At 39.0% G+C, this 23401-nt stretch overlaps 1 protein-coding gene and 1 long non-coding RNA gene across 7 annotated transcripts in view; both read left to right on the top strand.

The window, feature by feature from the left end:
- Positions 1-23401, top strand: part of ZNF704 (zinc finger protein 704) — a 245821-nt gene that overhangs the window by 68241 nt on the left and 154179 nt on the right. The window lies entirely within an intron of this gene.
- The window catches only part of LOC134810882 (uncharacterized), a 65482-nt gene that overhangs the window by 14154 nt on the left and 27927 nt on the right, over positions 1-23401 (top strand). The gene's annotated exons all lie outside the window — the stretch shown is intronic.

Here is a 23401-nt window from a genome sequence, read left to right as displayed (position 1 = left end):
AACAGGCTTCCATAGCTTGTTATTGATGTGCATGATGTTTCAGGGTTCAGAATTGTCTATATTGAGTCACTCCTTCTATTGCCATCCTTGTAAATAAAGGAAGACATTATTACAATGGAATTATGGTGCTGTATTCCCTATGGAATCATACCCAGCTGAGCTGAGTGAGTCTAATGTTGGCTTTCTTTGATCTCAAAAATGAAACCACACTAGTTTGCAAAGTTGCTCCTGCATATGTAGCAAAACCGTAGACTTTCTGCTTTGGTCATTCCAGCAGTGTGTGGGAAAACCATGCAAAAATGAAAAGTCATTTCTTTGTGTATATATGGTATCAGCTGGAGGACAGTATGGCCCTATATTGCAGTTGTCACAGTTAGAAGTGACCCAGTGGCTGAGGCCTTTGCCATGAAGGATGCTGCTCTGTTTGGTGTCAGCCTTTTCCTTAACCAGTCCTAGTCGGAATCAGGCAGAATTCCCTGCATTTGCAAGGCTGTGTCTGTGGCATGGCACAGCTCCCACTCTTGGTTGTGGTATTTTGTATCCATGTTGTTGAAGCTCCATTTGGTCCTGTTCAGAAGAGTGAGCCTTCATGGAAAAAAGGAACCTTCTTCCAAGAAGAGAAATTAAAAACTGAGTTATTCTGAGTGTGTAGCAGAAACTCTGATGTTCAAATATGTTTGTTGCTTCTTCATTTCCCAGACTCTGAGTAATATAATTACATTAATTCGGATTGTCCACATAAAGAAAAAAACACAAACCTTTTCATCTTCTGTCTACCTAGGCTAGAAATGAAATGGGATATTTAGTCCAGATAATAGCTGTAAAACATACCAGGCATCCCATTGTATATATTGTGAGCAGTGTTGACTGTGATGGTCATTACGTGATGCCAAGGTCAGGTTTTAGATCTCACGGAGCAAAAAGAATTTTGAGCATCTTGAACATCAGCTGCTCCATCCCCCTTATTTGAAAGATGGGAAAATTGGTTTTTTAAAAAAGTTAAGACTTTGGGTTTGAATAATGGACTTTTAATACATTTTCAAAGCTGATTTTTCAAACTTTACCATTTTCATTTATGAGGCAGCACTTAAGATTCATCATGCACGACTTTCTGTGCTGATGTGCTAATAGTCTTCCTTCTTGTTTGAGAAGAAGAGATGCTACTTTCTGCTCCATCCTATGAAACACACCACCTGCTTCACCAAGCTGGAATGTGGTATTTTTCCACTGAGGAGTACGCTTGTTTTTGCAGGCAGAACACAGCAGTGCTGTTTGAAGACACTGATGATGGCAAAGGATCAAAGGTGGGAGGCGATGGCAGGTGGCAGCTTAGGGAGAGATCAATGCAACCAATGTGGTGCATTGCTGTCTGCAGACGTACAGGAGCCAAGTGAGAATCCTAGGGTGAGGGAGGACAATTAAAAATCAAAGTCAGGCATATTTTCATGTAAATCTGACCATGCTAGGAAATAACAGGGCACTTTTACCATAATCAGAATTATGATCAGTCTTGGAAAATATGATGCTTAATTTGATAGGTAGAACACCAAACCATTTATCTTTGTTTCTTATTCCTGTGCCTTTTGGACACTAAAAGCAAATGAACAAATTTTGTTAAAATTCATGAGAAAGAAAAAAAGTAAAAATCCTACAGTGAAAAAAAGATATCTAGTTTTGTATGTTCATTCCTTGACTTTCAGGGACTTTCTACATTTCTCTTAGGTAAGTGAAATTATTCCCGAGTAATGTTTCCTGTTATCTAAGAAAAGATGTTAGCTCAAGGCTGGGTCCCCCATAATTCCAGAATTGATAAGGCAGTTGATGGCTATAGTGACTTGTCACCAAAGACCCTGGAATTGAGTAGGTGTGGATTCCAGGTTGTGTGCTTGGGAATATGATGCAGTATCTTACCAAAAAACAGGAATTTTCTTGCTCCAGTTTGTTCTCCATGTTCCCCAGAGCTACAGCATCACAAGCTAGAAGTGCTAGGGAAAAGCAGGGGATGACTACTTAAAAGGCAATAATAATTCTGTTAAGTGACGAGATGGGTCCCCAAGCTTGAAACTTGCACAGCAGTCAACTAATTGGCCTGTTGATGAAAGGTAAGGTTTTATGTACCTAGTCCTTGCCTACTTCAGGGGTAAGATATTTAATTTTTACAGTTTGATAATGACATTTATAGTTACATTTGAGTAGCATTCTAAAAGGAAGAGTAATAAACCCTAGTAGTCACTACCATTTGTCTGCAATGATGATTAGAAATAAGGAATTAATAGAAAAATCAAGTAGTATACCACAGGTCCCTCACCCCACCAATCTATGATGAAATTTTCAGCCAGATGAACAGCTTTGCATTTTTGGTGTTAAAATGGCTTTGTTTTTTCTTCAACTTCTATTTTAAGTTCAGGGGTACATGTACAGGATGTACAAGTTTGTTACAGAGGTAAACGTGCCATGGTGGTTTGCTGCACAGATCATACCATCACCTAGATATTAAGCCCAGTATCCATTAACTATTCTTCCTGATGCTCTTCCTCCTCCCACCTCCCACTCCGACAGGCCCCAATGTGTGTTTTTCCCCACCATGTGTCCATGTGTTCTCATCCTTCAGCTCCCACTTATAAGTGAGAACACGATGTGGTGTTTGGTTTTCTGTTCCTGCATTAGTTTGCTGAGGATAATGGCTTCCACCTCCATCCATGTCCCTGCAAAGGACATAATCTCATTCATTTTCATGGCTGCATAGTATTCCATGGTATATATGTATCACATTTTCTTTATTCAGTCTATAATTGATGGGCATTTAGGTTGATTTCACGTCTTTGCTATTGTGAATAGTGCTGCAGTGAACATATGCATGCATGTGTCTTTATAATAGAATAACTTATATTCCCTTGAGTATATACCCAGTAATGGGATTGCTGGGTTAAATGGTATGTCTGCTTCTAGGTCTGTGAGGAATTGCCATACTGTCTTCCACCATGGTTTAACTAATTTACACTCCCAACAGTGTAAAAGCATTCCTTTTTCTCTGCAACCTCACCAGCATCTATTGTTCTTTAACTTTTTAATAGCCATTCTGAATGGTGTGAGATGGTATCTCATTATGGATTTGATTCGCATTTCTCTAATGATCAGTGATGTTGAGGTTTTTTTTCATATGTTTCTTGGCCACATGGATGTCTTCTTTTGAGAGGTGTCTTTTCATGTTCTTTCCCCACTTTTTAATGGATTTTTTTGTTTCTTCTAAATTTACTTGAGCTCCTTGTAAACTGGATATTAGACCTTTGTCAGATGGATAGATGGCAAAAAATTTTCTCCTATTCTGTAGGTTGTGTGTTCACTCTGATGATAGTTTCTTTTGCTGTATAGAAGCTCTTTAGTTTAATTAGATCCCATTTGTCAATTTTTGCTTGTGTTCTGATTGCTTTTGGTGTTTTCGCCATGAAGTCTTTGCCTGTGCCTATGTCCTGAATGTTATTGCCTAGATTTTCTTCTAGTGATTTTGTAATTTTGGCTTTACATTTAAGTCTTTAATCCATCTTGAATTAATTTTTGTATGTAGTGTAAGGAAGGGGTCCAGTTTTAATATTCTGCATATGGCTAGCCAGTTCTCCCAGCACCATTTATTAAATAGGAAATTCTTTCCCCATTGCTTGTTTTTGTCAAGTATGTCAAAGATCGGATGGTTGTAGGTGTGCAGTCTTATTTCTGAGTTCTCTATTCTGTTCCACTGGTCTATGTATCTGTTCTTGTACCAGTACCATGCTGTTTTGGTTACTGTAGCCTTGAGGTATAGTTTGAAGATAGGTAGTGTAATGCCTCCAGCTTTGTTCATTTTACTTAGGACTGTCTTGGCTATTTGGGCTTTTTTAATCCATATGAAATTTAAAATAGTTTTTTCTAATTCTGTGAAGAATGTCAATGGTAGTTTAAAGGGAACAGGATTGAATCTAGAAATTACTCTGGGCAGTATGACCATTTTAATGATACGGATTCTTCCTATCCATGAGCATGGAATGTTTTTCCATTTGTTTAGTGTCCTCTGATGCTTTGAGCAGTAGTTTGTATTTCTCCTTGAAGAGTTCTCACTTCTCTTGTTAGCTGTATTCCTAGGTATTTTATTTTTTTGTAGCAATTGTGAATGAGAGTTCATTCATGATTTGGCTCTCTGCTTACCTGTTGTTACTATATAGGAATGCTAGTGATTTTTGCACGTTGATTTTTTTTTTATCTTGAGACTTTGCTGAAGTTGCTTATTGGCTTGAGAAGCTTTTGGGCTGAGACGATGGGATTTTCTAGATATAGGATCTTGTCATCTGTAAACAAAGATAATTTGACTTCCTCTCTTCCTATTTGAATACCTTTATTTCATTCTTTTGCCTGATTGCCCTGGTCATAACTTCCAATACCGTGTTGAACAGGAGTAATGAGAGGGGGCATACTTGTCTTGTGTTGGTTTTCAAGGGGATGCTTCCAGCTTTTGCCCATTCAGTATGATATTGGCTGCGGGTTTGTCATATATGGCTCATATTATTTTGAGGTATGTTCCTTCAGTATCTAGTTTATTGAGAGTTTTTAACATGAAGTGATCTTGAATTTTATCAAGAGCCTTTTCTGCATCTATTGAGATAATTTTGTGGCTTTTGTCTTTAGTTTTGTTTATGTGATGAATCACATTTATTGGTTTGTGTATGTCGAACCGACCTTGCATCCTGCAGATGAAGCCAACTTGATTGTGGTGGATAAGCTTTCTGTTGTGCTGCTGGATTCCGTTTGCCAGTATTTTATTGAGGATCTTTGCATTGATGTTCATCAAGAATATTGGCTTGAAGTTTTGTTTTTGTTTTTGTTGTATCTCTGCCAGGTTTTGATATCAGGATGATGCTGGCCTCATAGAATGAGTTAGGGAGGAGTCCCTCCTTTTCAGTTTTTTGGAATAGTTTCAGTAGAAATAGTACCAGCTCTTCTTTGTACCTCTAGTAGAATTCATCTGTGAAACCATCTGGTCCTGGGCTTTTTTGTTTTGTTTTGTTTTGTTTTGGTTGGTAGGCGTTTATTACTGCCTCAATTTCAGAATTGTTATTGGTCTATTCAGGGATTCTGTTTCTTCCTGGTTCCATCTTGGGAGGGTGTATATGTCCAGGAATTTATCCATTTCTTTTAGATTTTCTAGTTTACGTGCATAGAGGTGTTTATGGTCTTCTCTGATGGTTGTTTATGTTTCTGTGGGGTCAGTGTTGATATCCCTGTTATCATTTCTGATTGTGTTTATTTGATTTGTCTCTCTTTTCTTCTCTATTAGTCTGGCCTGGCCATCTATCCATTTTATTAATTTTTTCAAAAAACCAGCTCCTGGATTCATTAATTTTTTGAGGAGTTTTTAATATCTCTATCTCCTTCAGTTCAGCTCTGATCTTGGTTATTTCTTGTCTTCTGCTAGCGTTGGGGTTTGTTTGCTCTTGGTTCTCTAGTTCTTTTAGTTGCGACTTAGTTCTTTTAGGTTATTAATTTGAGACCTTTCTAGCTTTTTGATGTGGGCATTTAGTGCTATAAATTTCCCCCTTAACACTGCTTTAGCTACGTCCCAGAGATTCTGATGTGTTGTCTCTTTGTTCTCATTAGTTTCAAAGAACTTCTTGATTTCTGCCTTAATTTCATTATTTAACTAACAGTTATTCATGAGCAGGTTGTTCAATTTCCATGTAGTTGTGTGATTTTGAGTGAGTTTCTTAATCTTGAGTTCTAATTTGATTGTGCTGTGGTCTGAGAGACTGGTATGATATCATTTCTTTTCCATTTGCTGTAGAGTGTTTTTACTTCTGATTATGTGATCAGTTTTAGAGTAAGTGCCATGTGGTCATGAGAAGAATGTATATTTTGTTGTTTTGTAGTGGAGAGTTTTGTATATATCTATCAGTAACACTTGATCCAGAGCTGAGTTCAAGTCCTGAATATCTTTGTTAATTTCTGTCTTGATGATCTGTCTAATAGTGTCAGTGGGGTGTTAAAGTCCTCGCTATTATTTTGTGGGAGTCTAAGCCTCTTTGTAGGTCTCTAAGAACTTGCTTTATGAATCTGGGTTCTCCTGTATTGGGTGCATATATATTTAGGATAGTTATCTCTTCATGTTGAATCCGAATGCTTTACCATTACCATTATGGAATGCCCTTCTTTGTCTTTTTTGAGCTTTGTTGGTTTAAAGTGTGTTTTGTCAGGAACTAGGATTGCAACACCTGCTTTTTTCTGTGTTCCATTTGCTTGGTACATTTTCCTCCATCCCTTTATTTTGAGCCTATGTGTGTCTTTGGCCTTGAGATGGGTCTCTTGAATACAGCATACTGATGGGTCTTGGCTCCTTATCTAGCTTGCCGTTCTGTGTCTTTTAATTGGGGTATTTAGCCCATTTAAGTGTAAGGTTAGTATTGTTATGTATTAATTTGATCCTATCATCATGGTGCTAGCTGGTTGTTTTGCAGACCTGTTTATGTGGTTGCTTCATAGTGCCACTGATCTGTGTACTTCAGTGTGTTTTTGTAGTGGCTGGTAACAGTTTTTCCTCTTCATATTTAGTGCTTCCCTCAGAAGCTCTTGGAAGGCAGGCCTGGTGGTGATGAATTCCCTCAGCATTTGCTTGTCTGAAAAGGATCTTATTTCTCCTTTGCTTATGAAGTTTAATTTGGCCGGATATGACATTCTGGGTTGAAGATTTTTTCTTTAAGAATTTTGGGTATTGGCCCTCAAGTTCTTCTGGCTTGTAGGGTTTCTGCTGAGAGGTCCACTGTTAGTCTGATGGGCTTCCCTTTGTAGGTGACCTGGCCTGACTGTCCTTAACATTTTTTCTTTCATTTCGACCTTTGAAAATCTGATGATTTTGTGTCTTGGGGTTAATCTTCTCATGGATTATCTTACTGGGGTTCTCTGCATTTCTTGAATTTGAATGTTGGCCTGTCTTTCTAAGTTGGGCAAGTTCTCCTGGATGATATCCTGAAGTATGTTTTCCAACTTGGTTCCATTCTCCCCATCTCTTTCAGATACCTCAATCAGTCGTAGGTTCAGTCTCCTTACATAATCCCATATTTCTCAGAGGTTTTGTTTATTCTTTTTCATTCTTTTTTCTCTATTCTTGTCTGCCTGTCTTATTTCAGAAAGATCATCTTCAAGCTCTGATATTCTTTCCTCTGCTTGGTCTATTCTGCTCTTGATGCTTATGATTGCATTGTGAAGTTCTCATGTTGTTTTTTTCAGCTCCATCAGACTGGTTATGTTCCTCTCTAAACTAGCTATTCTGGCTATCAGCTCCTGTATTGTTTTTTTATGACTCTTAGCTTCTTTGCATTGGGTTAGACATGCTCCTTTAGCTCGGTGAAGTTTGTTGTTATTACCTACTTTCTGAAGCCTACTTCTGTCAATTCAGCCATCTCAGCCTCAGCCCAGTTCTTTGCCTTTGCTGGAGAGGTGTTGCAGTCATTTGGAGGAGAAAAGGCAGTCTGGCTTTTTGAGTTTTCAGCATTTTTGCATTGATTCTTTCTCATCATTGTGGGCTCCTCTACCTTTGATCTTTGAGGTTGCTGACCTTAAAATGGGGTTTTTGTGGGGTCTTTTTTGTTGATGTCGTTGTCATTGTTGTTTTCTGTTTGTTTTTCTTTTAACAGTCAAGCCACTGTCCTGTAGGATTACTGTGGTTTGCTGGGGGTCTGCTCCAAACCCTAGCTGCCTCAGTTTTTCCTGTACCTGGAGGTACCACCAGTGGCTATTTTGGGCACTTGTATCAGTCAAACTCTTAAAATCCCTTCTACCTGGACAATCAAGAAACATCAGGATGCATCATTAAGTATTGGCTAGACTCAAGGGAAATAAGCCTTTACTTCAGAGTTCAGGTCTAAAAATTAAAAGAGAAATTCAATTCAATTATAAAACAATTTATGACTTAATACTTCAGCATATTGCAAAACAAATATTGCATAATTATTCCTTGTAACTTTTTATATGTGTTATTGTCTAGCATCCTACAATTTGAAACATTAACAGTAATTTCCAGTTCCTATGGTTTGAATGTTTGTTCATTTCAAAATTCATGTTGAAACTTAATCCCCAAGATGGCAGTTTTGAGAAGTGAGGCCTTTAAGAGGTGAATGGTTAATTCTATTTATGGATCAATGGATTAATGGGTTAATGAATTAACAGTTTATCACAGGAGTGGGACTGATGGCTTTATAAGGAGAGGAAGACAGACCTATCTAGCACACTCAGACTCTTTTGCCATGTCATGCCATGAGCCACTTTGGGACTCTGTAAAGAGTTCCCACCAGCAAGAAAGCCCTCACCAGATACGGCCCCTAAACCTTGGACTTCTCAGCCTCCATAACTGTAAGAAATAAATTCCTTTTCTTTATAAATTATTCAGTTTCAGGTATTCTGTTATAAGCAACAGAAAATGGTCTAAGACAGAAAAAGGTACTGAGAGAGGGGTGTTGCTGATACCAAATTCCTGAAAATATGGAAGCAGCTTTGGAACTGAGTAATGAGCAGAGGCTTGGAAGAATTTCGAGGAGCAGGCTAGACAAAGCCTAGATTCTGGTGAAGGCTTAGAAGACAAGAAGACTAGGGTAAGTTTGGATCTTCTTAGAGATTGGGTAAGTGATCATGACCAGAATTCTGATAGAAATATGGACACCAGGGCCGGGCGTGGTGGCTCACGCCTATAATCCCAGCACTTTGGGAGGCCGAGATGGGCAGATCACCTGAGCTCGAGAGTTTGAGACCAGCCTGACCAACATGGAGAAACCCTGTCTCTACTAAAAATACAAAATTAGCTGGGCGTGGTGGCTAATGCCTGTAATCCTAGCTACTTGGGAGGCTGAGGCACGAGAATCGCTTGAACCTGGGAGGCGGAGGTTGCGGTGAGCTAAGATTGTGCCATTGTACTCCAGCCTGGGCAACAAGAGCAGAACTCCATCTCAAAAAAAAAAAAAATATGGACACTAAAGGCCATTACAATGAGGTTTCAGATGGAGCTGAGAAACAAGGTATTAGAAACATGTAAAAGCCCTTCTTGTTATAAACTGACAACTTGGCTGCATTGTGTCCATGTCTAATGATGTTATGGAATATAGAACTTAATGCACCTACTGTATATCCACAAAAATTAAAAATTTTAAAAATTAAAATGAAAAAATAAAGAGCAAAAAAAGATCCATGAATTAGGATATCTGGCAGAAGAAATGTTGAAGCAGTAAAACATTCAGGCTGCTGCATGGCTACCTTTAACCACTTACATTAAGCTGTGAGAGGGAAAAAATGACTTAAAATGGAATTTATAATCAAGAAAGAAGCAAAGCAGAAGGATTTGGAAAACTCTTAGCCTGGCCATGTAAAGAGTGAAAAAACATGTTCAGGAGAACATGCTTTTTTTTTCAGTGACCTTTACTGAGGAGATCAGTACAGAGAGAAGGGATGATTAAGAGACTAGAAGGAAGACCCTGAAGACATTTTAGACATCTTTGAAGCTGCCTCTCCCATCATGGGCCCCAGAGGCCTAGGAGGGCAAAATAGTTTTGCCAGACAAATCCAGGAAACCCTCCGTGGGCTTCCTGCCCAGGGTCCCTGCAGGTCTCTGCTCCCTGCATTCTAGCCTCATCACTCCTTGACCACCCCAGCTGTGATTCAAGTGGCACCAGGTATGGCTCAACCTGCCACTCTGAAAGGTACAAGCTGTAACAACCTTGGAGGCATACATATGATGTTAATTGTGCAGGCCCACAGAATGCAAGAGAGATGGAGGCACAGCAGCTTTCACCTGGATTTCAAAGAATGTGTCAAGCAGCTTGTGGACTCAGGCAGAAGACTTTTTGCAGGGGCGGAGCCACTGCAGAGAGCCCCTACTAGGGCAATGCCAAGCAGAAATATGGGCTCCATCTTGCCAGAGAGTTCCTACCAGGGCATTGCCTAGTGGAGCTGTGAGAGCAGGGCCAACACCAAGACCCCAGAACTATAAAGCTACCTGTGTGCAGTGCCAGCATGGGAAAGCTGAAGCATGGGCTGAACCCAGGAATGCCATGGGGGCAGAGCTGCCCAAGGCCTTAGAGCCCCAACCCTCATACCAGTATACACAGGACACTGGACGTGGAGTCAAGGGAGATTATTCTCCAGCTTTATGATTTAATGTTTACCCTCTTGGGCTTCAGACTAGCTTGGGGCCTGTTACCACTATCTTTTGGGCTATTCCCTCCTTTGCTAGCTTGCTGGCTTGCTTGCTTGCTTCCTTCCTCCTTCCCTCCCTTTCCTTCTCTCCCTCCTTCCCTTCTTTTCCTTTCCCTTCCCTTTCTCTTTCCCTTTCCCTTTCTCTTTCCCTTTCCCTTTCCAGTTCCCTCTCTCTTTCTCTCTTTTCTTTTTTTCTTTCTCTCTCTCTCTCTTTTCTCTTTTCTTTTCTTTCTTTCTTTTTTCTTTTCTTTTTTTTCTTTTCTTTCACAGTGTTCATCCAGGCTGATCTCAAACTCCTGGGCTCAGGCTATCCTTTTGCCTTGGCCTTCCAGTGTGCTGGGATTACAAGCATGAGCCACCACACCCAGTCTTCTTCCTTTTCAAATGGGAATGTCCACTCTATGCCTGTCCTGCCATTGTATCTTGGAAGTAGATAACTTATTTTGATTTCACAGATGAGACTTTGGACTTTTGAGTTGATCCTGGAACCAGTGAAGACTTTGGAGCTATGGGGAGGGAATGAATACATTTGTTTGTGAGAAAAGAGTTTATTTGGGGGGAGGGCATGGGCAGAATTCTATGGTTTGAATGTTTGTTCCCTCATGTTGAAGCTTAATTTCCAATGTGGTGGTATTGAGAGGTGGGAAGATGATAGAGATCTCTTTAAGAGATGATAGTGTCATGAGGGCTCTGCCCTCAGGAATGGGTTAACCTATTAGTGGATCAATGGGTTAATGAGTTATCACAAGAGTGAGACTGCTGGCTTTATAAGGTGAGGAAGAGAGACCTGAGCTTACACACTCAGGCCCCTCAACACATGATTCCCTGTGCTGCCTTACGACTCTGCAGAGAGTTCCCACCAGCAATAAGGCTGTCACCAGATGTGGCTCTTCAACCTTGGACTTCTCAGCCTCTACAACTGTAAGAAATAAACCCCTTTTGAAAAAATGAATTACCAAGTTTCAAGTATTCTGTTATAAGCAACAGAATATGGACTAAGACACCCGGTTTCATTTGGTTTCTAGCTAAAGGTCAATTTTTCCAAGAAGCAAATAGCTATGTTTCTCCATTTAAAGGGCACAAATTTTGGAGCAGTCAAAATCAGTTGTTTTCAATAAGTGATTAGTATCATCAGCACCACCAAGCCCCATTCTACCCACAAGAGGCATTTGGAAATGTCTAAGGGCTAATTTTAGTTCCACGAAGTAGTCCTGCACAACGCGTAATTTCCTACTACAAATGCCAGTGCACCCTCATTGAGAAACGTTGGTTGATTTCATATTTATCATAAAATGGTGGAATAACAGTTGAACATAATTTCATTATTATATTAGCTACAGAAATACTTTTTTTTTTTTGAGATGGAGTTTCCCTCTTGTTGCCCAGGCTGGAGTGCAATGGCACGATCTCGGCTCACTGCAGCCTCTGCCTCCTGGGTTCAAGTGACTCTCCTGCCGCAGCCTCCCGAGTAGCTAGGAATCAGAACACTGTTCAGATGCAGTCTTTTGAGGCATTTTATTTCTTTTTTTTTTAACTTAACATAATGTAAAAGCGTATTTTCAATGTTCCAGTCAGTCCTGGATATATTTGGCTGATAGTTTAAAGAAATAAAATCTTCCTACAGGGTTCAGTTATTAAAATAGAACCAACCACCCACTCATTTTATTACATTCTGTGGAATGTTTTTGGATGACAGTCTAAGTATCTTAATTAGTCTCCAGCTGATTTATAACCCCTTGTTTTATGTTTCACATTTAATATCTCAAAATTACAAGTTACAGTGCCATTTTTATTCCATGCCATTAAAACAGGGTGAACAATATTTTTTAAACAGAAAAAGGCAGGTTCCATTCAGAAACCCAAAGGTCATTCATTTGCATTGTCTCTTCATTTTTAGGTGCTGGTGCTTCTTGTCTGTCCCACTGAGTCTCTGTGTTGTTATTCATCTAAGCTCTGTGTGTGCGCTTGTGTGAGGGCATTGGGATGGGAGATTCCCCTACAGCTGGATTCTGCATCCAGGAAATAAAATCTGTCACTCATCTCATGGTTTGAACACAGACTTGCTCAATTTAGGGTTTATCCTATGCACTTCTGTCTCTGTGCAATGCTTCATGTACCATACATTTATACTGTGGCCATTTGTTTTTGTTTTCATAAACATGTACATGAAAAAGTTCCTCAGAATTCTACTCATGGCATCATAGAAACCAGACAGGGAAAATAATCCTAGAGTTTCTCTCCAAACCTAAGCCTCAAGTTTAGTTGCAATTTTGTCATTTTACACATTTACCATCAATGGTTCACTTATTCAGAATGGCTAATTTCACATCCACTTGTTGTTTTGTTCCCAGGCACAGCTTTGTGTGTGTCCAAACAGAAACAAAATCTGTAATTAACTGCATTTGTTTGCAAAGACCTTGGCAGTTTTACTGTTTGATCTCCTTCATCTAGAAGCTTTAGTTATGTTGCATAGCTTTTTTCCTGAGAATAAGTTAGACATATTGGAAAATTAAAATAACTTTTTGGTTTCTTTCAATGTGATATCCTGCTGCCCAAAAGAGCTGATTTGTCTAATGAAGAGTATTTTTATATTGGGTCGTTGTCTTTTATGTGAGCTGTTTCCTGGAAAGATTTTTGAAATGTTGAGCTACAAGATTAACAGCAGTTTCTTTGATGATCAACCTGAGCTATTAATAATTGCTCTTTTTACATCATTGATATTAAAATCAAACTGTGAATGATTACTATATGAGTGTCTCTATAAAGCCAACAAAATTGAAGAAGCTCGAGTTTCTCTCCTAAAGTTACTTGTTTTCTTAAGAAACATATCTGTCAGGCAAAAAGTCAAAATTCACCAAAATAATATTAAGATTTCCTGAAATAACAAATTTCTCTTCCTCTATGGTTATATATACATCTAGTTTATTCATAGTTTCATTGCCTAGGCTCTCTCTTTTTTTGTAGCTTTGTTACCTCTTAATTTTGTCCAACTAATGTCAGTTTTCTTGTTATTTATAACAAGTATAAATTTCAGATGTCTGTACAATGATGCCTGTTTATATGCAGCACTTCTTATGATGTCTTTGCCATGTTATTTGAAATTCTTTCATCCCCCTATTTGTATTAGATACCATTCAATACATTTAGCAAGTAGGAAGACATCATTTAACCTCTTCCACTAATGAGAAGGTGGCCATTGCATTGTCTTAGATAAGCAGTTGCTTTCTTCTTGCCAAATAAAAAATAACTTCTCAGTTTTCATTGTGGTACATAGAGAGTGGTCAATAAAAATAATGAAACCTCCTTAATTTATTGTAGCATTCAATATTATTGGTGATTTTTTGTTATTTTCTTATGCAATTAATTGTTTTTATTATAATGAAATATACAATTATTTTAAATAATTTGTAAATATAGATAAAGAAAGGAAATAGCATCCATAAACCAGCCGTTTGGTTTATGGATACTACTATTAATACTTTGTTATTATTCTACCCATTTCTTTATATTATGCTTTACGTAAACAGCTTACTTTTCTAAATAATGGGCTTACATGGTACATGATGTTTTGAACTTTTTAATATAATAATTAATATATTATGAATGTATTTCATGAATATCTACATCTAGAGCATAATTTTAATGAATGAATTGTATTATAGCATATGTACGTGCCACTTTTTTGGGGTTTATCTCTCCCATCTGAGTCTTGAGCCCATCATATACTAAACTTCTTCACTTGGATAACCTACAGACCCGTCAATACTTGGTGTTCTCCAGATAACATGTATCATCTTCTCCACACGCACTTTTTCTCCCATGTTCCCATGTCAATTGCTCCTTATTGCTCAGTACAGGAAGCTGGACATCATCTTTGATCCACACCCCCATACCCCACCTTAAATCAGTCACCACGTCTTAGGTTATTCAATTCCAAATTTCTCTCAAATCCATTGCTCCTCCCTTGTCCCTACATATGTGCCATTTTTAGTCAGCAAATATTCTAGTAGACATTTTGGTTGTTTTATGTATTTATAGTTACAAATAGCACTGTGGTTAACTGAATTAGTTATCTATTGCTGTGTAGCGAACAAATTACTCCCAAACCTATTGGATTGAAACAACATGCATCAGTTTCTGTGGGTCAGGAATCTGGGCATGGCTTAGCTGGGTCCTCCGCTTCAGGATCTCTTGCAAGTCTGAAATTAAAGTGTTGGCCAGGGCTATCTGAAGGCTCAACTAGGGATAAATCCACTTCTGAACACATATGATTGTTGCAGAATTCATTTCCGGAAGAGTAGTTGGACTGAGGTCCTCAGTTCTTAGGTGGCTGTCAGCTGAAAGTGGCTGTCAGTTCCTTGCCATGTGTGCCTCCCCATATACCAGCTTGCTTCAGCAAAGCCAGCAAGAGGAAACCTTCTTTACTCCTGATGTGTTAAAAGGATCTCATGTATTTACAATGCTAGGGAGAGAATCTGCTAGCATGACAGGAGTCACAGTCTTTTGTAGCCTAATTAAAGAAATGACATCCCATGCCATCAACTTGGCTACATTCCCTTTGCTAGAAGCAGGTCACTAGGCCAGCCCACACTCAAGGGGAAGGGATTATATCATGGTCTGCAAACCAGGAGCAGGGATCTTTGGGGGTCATGTTAGAGTATGCCCCCACATTAACCATCCTGTAGCCAAGCCTTGTGTATATTCTTACATATTTCCAAGTGTTAAACCTGAGAAGAAATATTCCTAATTAAAGGGTTTGCATACTTTTTGGGTGTTCTAATGTCTTTTGCCAGAAGTTGTTGAAATTTGCATTCCCAACAGCAGTTACACTCCCACCAGCTCAGAGAGCCTAATCAGTTTTTCTCTTTCTGTGTTTAAAATCTTGTTCAATCTAGTAGGGGAAAATGGGACCACCTTGAATCTCTTTCCCATGCTTTCATGGTGCCAAGCCTTCCAGAACTTCTACCCACTGCCTTTTCCTTTCTGTCTCTATTCTTTACTTTTCTTTCCTACCTCCACATCAGATGTGCCCCCAGGGCTGTGCCTTTGGTCTTCTATTTTTCTTTCTCCAGTCATTCAGCAAATGTTTGTGGGCCAACACTGAGCTCACCTGCTCTCAAGAGTCAGGCACCCATTGTGAGCTGATTCCCAAGATTCAAGTCCAGCCTAATCTTTCCCTGGGCTTTACACCCATTCTTCCAGCCACCTACAGACCTCTCTGCATGGATGTCTTGAGAATATCTCCAACTTAATGTACCTGGCTGAACTCATCACTTCCTTACCCCTTCCTCCTCCCAGAAAATGAGCTTCCCCTCCTTGCTGTTCCCTGCTCCCTTGCTGAAAGTGCTGCCATCATTTTTTTTTCCAGCCCAGATAACTGTAGACAGAGTGGAGACTTGTCAGCAGAAGCCTTGGCTGCTTCTCCCTGCACAGAGTAAGGAAGTGTTTTGCTGTGTATAGGTAGGAGTCACTTTTGGAAGAGAGGAGCTCAGTGAGTCATGTTCTCCAACAAATCAGAGTCTGCTATTAAGACTGTGGTTCCCACAGGCTGAGATTCAGCAGTTATCTCCCCACTAAACATGCCCCTGTGTGAGCCACTAAACTTCTAAGCATTTCCTGCACCCGGGACTGCCCACTCGTCTGATAGTTTGTGACTGGGCCCTGTATTTTTCACCTACTTTGATTAGAGATGGGAATCTCCTTCCCCCTTTCTAGGCAGATTCCTAAGGATCTGCAGGGACAGAGATGGCTAGTGATACACTATCACTCCACCTCACCTTTGCATGCATTCTTCTCTCACAAGTGCAGAGTATAAGCAGGAGGTTCTTGTTGATTATCCTCTTCTGCCCAAAAAGTGAAAGTAGGTTTGTGCCTGGAAAATATCCTTTTACATTCTACACTCTCATCCTAATTCCATTTTACCTGAAGATATTAGTCAGAACACTCATTTTTTTACTCTTGATAAGCTGTAAGGATTTCATGCATTTACTGAACCAGCTCCACATCAATTCAGCAGGATTTGCTATAGTGCTCCCTTTTCTCTCTCCCTCACCCCAAGTTAATATTGCATTTTAAAATACTGGGGGCACTTTCTTCCTTCATTCACCCTCCCTGCCCCCTGAGACATGGCCCTGGCAATGTGCATTTTCTTCCACCGTTTTCATAAGGGTCTCTCACCTGAATTTTTAGTAAACTCTTTCTTAGTTGTCTGTGGTGCCTTCAACATTTCCTCTTCTTGCTTTGCCCCTCCCTTTTTATTTTTTATTGATGTCCCAGAGCATCCTTCAGTAATCTTAGCTTCATGCCCTCAGAACTTCTTAACCCCCAGATTGCCCACTCTGCCCAGTGGGCTCCACTCAATCTCTGTGTCACCATCTCACCCCGGGACCTCTGCCACCCACCTTTCAGCTGGTCTTCCTATTCCCACCTCCCGCTCTTGCACTCCTCCCTGGGGTTCCTGCTGTGCTGGCCTTCTCCCACTATTATCATTGTCACCTGGTCACTTTCTTGCATATAGTTTCCCATTTCCTGTCATTGTTTTTTAAAAAAGTCTGTAAACTGGTCCCACCTCATGTATGTGTGTGTGTATTTACATAGGTGATTTTTATTTCCGGTACCTTTCTAACACACCATCTGCACTCTTCACCAGTCCTTGGCCCTCAGGCATTCCTAACTCATCCTTTTCCTATTTTCCCTTCCTGAACACTCATCTTCCTTCTCTCCACTGATCCATGTCCTCCCCATAACCAAGGTTCAGTTCAGGGCCAACCACTGTAACTCTAGGCCACGGAGTCGCAACCCTAACTGCACATTAAAATCCCCTGAGGTGTTCTTAAAATAATATTTTAGCTGGGCCCAGTCCTTGCACAGTTGAAACTTAAACTCTTCGGTAAGACTCAAGCATCTTTGTTTTTTTCAAAATACCCCTAACCCCGAGGATACTAATGCACATTGAAGAGTGAGAACAACAGCCTCTAGCTGACACAGCACACTGGAAATGCTGTGGTATTGATAACCAGTGCCACACACTTCCACACCAATCTTTTCCCACCTTGCCTACCTTTGTTTTCTTACCAGATTCTGAAACGCATACTTGTAAATATCTGTTCATGGACAAGTCATTGGATTTTAACGTACAAATATCCTTTCTCTGACTATTTCTTCTTGACATCTTTCATTGAGTATAATCTTATCTGCATCAAACAGAAATGGAAGCATAAACCTGAGATACTGGCAGAAGCTTTGAAGGTACTTACTTCATTTTATTGCTTATTTTTGAAGTTGAATCATGTGTTATTTTTAGGGGTTTTTTTTGTTATTATTATTAGTTTTTCAGAGGACAGAGTCTCACTCTGTCACCCAGGCTGGAGTACAGTGGTTCCATCATAGCTTGCTGCAGCCTCAAACTCCTGTGCTCAAGAGATCCTCCCACTTAAGCCTTCTGAGTAACTGGGACTGCAGGCATACCTGGCCAATTTTTTAAAAACAATTTTGTAGAGACAGGGTCTCACTGTGTTGCTCAGGCTAGTCTCAAAACTCTTATCCTCAACCTGTCCTCCCTCTGTGGCCTCCCAAAGTGCTGGGATTACAGACATGAGCCACCACACCCAGCCTATTTTTAGTTATGCTCTTTGTAGTGTTCTTGGGTTTACCATCTTTAACAATTAATTTAACTTAGCACATTACAATACCTCATATAAGTTAAGTTATATTTCATCTTTGCTGATATATCAATGTAAGATGGTAACTAAATTAGACCTCATAATCAGTAGCTAGTTCTTCCACCACCAGACCATACTAATTATGCTGTGACACTGTCAGAAGTGCATGATGATGTCCACACTGTACCTGTTTTTAATCATTTCCTCACTTTAAAACTGTCATCAAAAATGCTGTTTTTCTCTTTTGTAGAATCATTCTGGTTTCTTCCTAATAAGTGTTTTTGGAGTTGTTTTCTTATGGTTTCTCTTGGTTTTAGCGTTGATCATTGTAGGAAATCTAATTGAAATTAATGGTATATATCATCTTTTTACTCTTTAACACTTTGCAATGCTTTAATAATTTTTAATGAAAATAGTATATTACTTTTAGGAGCACATATTTACCCAAATACAGTCGATAGTTTTTCGAAGTAGAGGTCCTTGGGAGATCTGGTTTAAGAAGTAGAGAAAAATGGGCAGTGGTTAGTACATAGTTGTTTTTAAGTGGGGATTTTGAAATTCTTAAGGGTACGCAACACAATTTTTATCAGAGTTGGTTTGGAGCATGCTGTAGAAACCTGACTAAAGAGTGGCTTAAACAAATTTGTTTTCCCCCCTTCAGTTAATAAAAAATCTTAAAGAAACCACTGCAGTATATGCAGTGGCTCAGGTGTCGTAAAGGCCCAGACTCCTTGTGACTTCATGCTCCACCTTCCTTCATAGATGGCTGTCATCGTCATAGACCTAAGATCCTTTCTACAGTTTCCAACAGCACACTTTTTGCCAGGCAGACACAAGATGAAATTCAGAGAACAAAAGGTAAAGAATTGAGTTTGCCCTTTTAAGCAGCTTTCCCTGAATTCTACCCCTATGCCTTCCAGTTACATCTCATTGGACAGAATTGTCACTTGACCACTTTTATCACCTAGGAGATATAATTTTTTAGCTGCAACTGTTGCCATCCCAAATAAATGAAACATTCTGTTAGAAAGAAAGGGAGACTGGTTATAGAGCAGGTAGCTGGTAGTGTCTGCCATTCTAGTTCATTGAGCATTTTAATTTTTCTTTATGATTTGTTGTTAAAAGTTCTGCATTTTCTAGTAGTAAAAGATTGATTAACTCAAGACCAGCATTTGCTAATTTTTATAAATTATGAATGATTTTGGTTCAAATGAGTGAAGTTTTATTCTGTTGGTTTTGCTTTTTTGTTTATAAAAGTATTCAACTACTCTAATTATTGCAACACTTTTTAAAAATCATGTCACTGCATATTGCATGAAATTCTGACTATCATGTTTGGAATTTTATTAATAAAAATAAAATGTGTCATAAATTTATGCTGCCTGGTGTTTTGATTTTGCAATTTGCAAATATGCTTGAAATCCTGCTAATATGGGAAAGTAGGAACTGGCTAAATCATAATGGCTACAATATGGCAAAGAAACTGTTTCCTCCTCTCATTGGAGTAGGCAAATTTTAGATGGAAAATTATTGCAGTTAAGATTTTATACAAGATAATTTTTTAAAAGAAATAAATTCCTTTACAATTTGTTTTTCTCCTTACAACATACTGGTGGTGCTTTTGGGGCATTTTAAATTATAAGGTGCAATGTGAACTGATAACCTAACTTAGTTTTGTACTACAGATCTCAGAAGTAGGAAGGAGGGAGAGTGGAACTGAGCTGTGATTATTGTCACCAGAAAATATACTGGGAAGGGGTAAACATGAGGCAATAAAAACTCGCCTCAGTGTTAAAAAGGAAAACTAGAAAATTAAAGAAATCAGCCATATTGACTCAGTTGAAATATATTTTTTTCATTTAAATTCCTGATGATTTTATTCTGAATAGTTTGTAAGACTATAGGTGCATGTTTAAAATGCAGTTACCCTCCACAGGATGTTGGGTTGTGTTTATTAAAAGCTTAGCATAGGAAGCGCTTTGATCTCCTAACTCTTGTAGGGTTTTGTGTTATTGCTTTTCTGAGTAAGAACTCCTGGATTGCTGGTGACATGTCGGTGACATGATTAGACCTTTAAGGTGAGTGTGTGTGCACGCACATGTAGATGTGCAAATGTACATATACACACGTGTGCTCTCATATGCATAATTTTTGAAGAAAGAGGTAAAGAGAAAAAATCTGGCAGCATTTCTAAAAAAGGTGTTCTGAATTGCCTGATTTCCTTGGATGCTCTCCCAGACGCTTCCTATCAGATGAAGTAGCACATAGAGTACAGCAGATGTAAAATAGTGCACAAAATCTTTTCTCTTCATGAGGTTATTGCAGTGGTTCAAATATTTGCCATAATCTTAGCAATTAAAGTGTATACTATCCACCTCTGCTTCAATCACACTTATTCAATAAAAACAAGCCTCTTCAGTGCTTTAGTATATTTTACTACCATATTTAACAACTAACACGGACTTACTAAAAATGTATTCTTTTTGTGTGTAATAATCAGGAGTCTTATTTATTCATTTCTTGATAATAAATCCTGATCTTCTGGGCTATCAGCACATGGGCTTAGTATATAAGACTGTTTATTTTAAAACAGCTCTTATTACAGGTTCAGACTTTTTGCTTTAAATCTGGGCTATCGGTGAGTCCAGTCTCTGACCCAGAACAGGAGTCTCCATCACAACATCCAGGACAAGCCATTGGTGATTGTCTGACTGAGCACACCTATTTATGATACAGAGTTCATGACTTCAAGACCAGCACATTTCTCTTTATGATAAAGTTTTGATTTGTACACAGTTTTCCTCATGTTAACTTCAGATTTTCTTCCATGTAAGTTACGTGGATGGTTCTGATTGTGCCCTAGGGAGCAATTGCAGACTCTCTCTTCTACATGGCAGTCACTCAAATATTTGAATACAATTATTATGTCTTTTCTAAATATCTTCTTTTTCAAACTAAACATCCTTGTGGAAGTTTGAAGAAAGAGAGGAATGGTAGGTAGCAGTGTAGCAGAAAATTGTTCAAGTAAAAATCAGTCGGCCTCAGACAGACACAGAAGCTGGATCTCTTTAGGGTTGTCCAGATAGCTGACTGTAGCTCAGCACTTAAGCAACTCACATGAAGAGGGACTCTAAGTGTAGAGATGCCTTATTTACTTATTTAAGACAGGGTCCTGCTTTATTACCCAGGGTGGAGTGCAGCAGCATGATCTCAGTTCACTACAACCCCGGCCTCCCAGGCATAAGTGATCCTCCCACTTCAGCCTCCCAAGTAGTTGGGACTACAGGTGTACATCACCATGCCTGCCTAATGTTTGTGGGTTTTTTTTATAGAGACAGGGTTTCCCCATGTTGCCCAGGCTGGTCTCAAACTCCTGGGCTTGAGCAATCCACCTGCCTAAGCCTCCCAAAGTGCTGGGATTACAGGTGTGTGCCACCACACCTGGCCTAGATGCCATGTTTATACATATTTATAGATATGTGTATATATGTGGGTTAGTATGCACACATATATTTTCTTGCATCAGCCAAGATGGCCTAGAAACAACAATACCCCAGTAACAAGAAGAACACCCACCAACCAGACCTTGGTTTTTAATACTATTTTCTAGTAAAAGAAATCAGGGCCTGGAAAAATGATTGATTCTAGGAATGAGTCAGGAAATATACAGGATGAGCCTGGAGAATCTTATAATACCAGAAAGCAGAAAGTGAGGAAGTAAAAAACAAAAACAAACCTCACTGATGGCAACATGTCAAAGGAGCACAAGATCTAACAGAAGGATCTGCCAGTGGCTAAAGCTGGGGACAGCTTAAGGAACAAAGTAAAGTAGTATTGGATGGTTAACCCAAACTATAAAATAAATGCCCATGAGTCCGTAAGTATATAAATAAATGATTTGATAAATAAAGAGGAAAAAATGGGTAAGTCACCTTGCAGAAGAATCCCAAATAACTTTTGTCGATACTCCCACCTCAAGGAAGTAGAACATAACCCTTCACTTTTTCAGTATAGGCTGCTCATAATGACCTTCCAAAGAGTAAAGTATGCAAAAGAGGAAAAAAAAGAATAACTACAGTGGAGAAACCTAACAAATACTACTTTACCCAGATGTGATGGAAATGATGCTTTACTTCTTGTGGTTTTCTTCCCAAAAAACCCATAGCCCCAGTGTAATCAAGTGAAAAACATCAGACCAATCCCAATTGAGGTGTATTCTGTAAAATACTTCACCAGTACTCCTTGAAACAGCAAGGTCATCAAAAACAAGGAAAGTCTGGGAAACATCACAGCCAGCAAGAGCCTGAGGGGGCATAAAGACTAAATGTAATATGGTATCCAGGATGAGACCCTGGAACAGAGAAAGGACATTAAGCAAATCAAGGAAATCTGAATACAGTGTGGACTTTAGTTAATAATAATGTATCAATATTGTTTCATTAGTTGTGACAAATGTATCATACTAATGTAAGATAATAGGGGAAACTGCATGGGGGCTGTATGGGAACTCCACACTATCGTCTCAGTTTTTCTGTCAATCAAAAACTGTTTTAAAAAATAAATTTTAAAAAATGTTTAAAGATAACTTGGAGAAAGCCTAGATGACCTTGGGTATGGTGATGACCTTTTAGAAACAACAGCAAAGACAAACTCCATGAAAGTGGCAGTTAATAAGCTGTACTTCATCAAAATTAAAAACTTCTGCTCTGCAAAAGACAGTGTCAAGCGAAGGAGAAGACAAGCCACAGACTGGGAGAAAATATTTGCAAGGACTGTTATCCAAAATATACAAAGAACTCTTAAATCTCAAAAATAAAAAAAAACCCAATTAAAAAATAGGCAAAAGACCTGAACAGACATCTCCTCAAAGAAGATACGCAGATGGCAAATAAGCATATGAAAAGAGGTTCAACATCATATGTTATTAGGAAATTGCAAATTGAAACAAGAAATCACTATATACCTATTAAAATGGCCAAGATCCAGAACACTGACAACACCAAATGCTGATGAGGAAGTGGAACAACAGAAACTCTGAGTAGTTGCTGGTAGGCATGCAAAATGGTACAGTCACTTTGGAAGACAGTTTGGCAGTTTCTTACAAAACTAAACATATTCTTATCACACAACTCAGTAATCACACTCCTTGGTGTTTATCCAGATGAATTAAAAACTTATATCCACACCAAAACCTGCATATAGATCTTTATAGCAGCTTTATTAATACTCGCCAAAACTTGGAAGCAATGATGTCCTTCAGTAGGTGAATGGATAAACTGTGGCACATCCAGAAATGGAATACCATTCAGTGCTAAAAAGGCAGGAGCTATCAAGCCACAAAAAGACATATGGAGTATGAGGACAGAGGGTGCTCAGCAAAAAAGAAAAGATATGGAAGAAGCTTAAATGCACACCACTAAGTGAAAGAAGCCAATCTGAAAAGGCTACATACTGTATGATTCCAACTATATGACATTCTGGAAAAGACAAAATTGTGGAGACAGTAAAAAGATCAGTGGTTGCCAGGGGTTGGAGGA

This window comes from Pan troglodytes, chromosome 7 (assembly GCF_028858775.2).
Source record: "Pan troglodytes isolate AG18354 chromosome 7, NHGRI_mPanTro3-v2.0_pri, whole genome shotgun sequence".
NCBI classification, from domain to species: Eukaryota; Metazoa; Chordata; class Mammalia; order Primates; family Hominidae; genus Pan; species Pan troglodytes.
The sequence above is the reverse complement of the archived record's forward strand: the minus strand, read 5'-3'. Positions and strand labels throughout refer to the sequence as shown.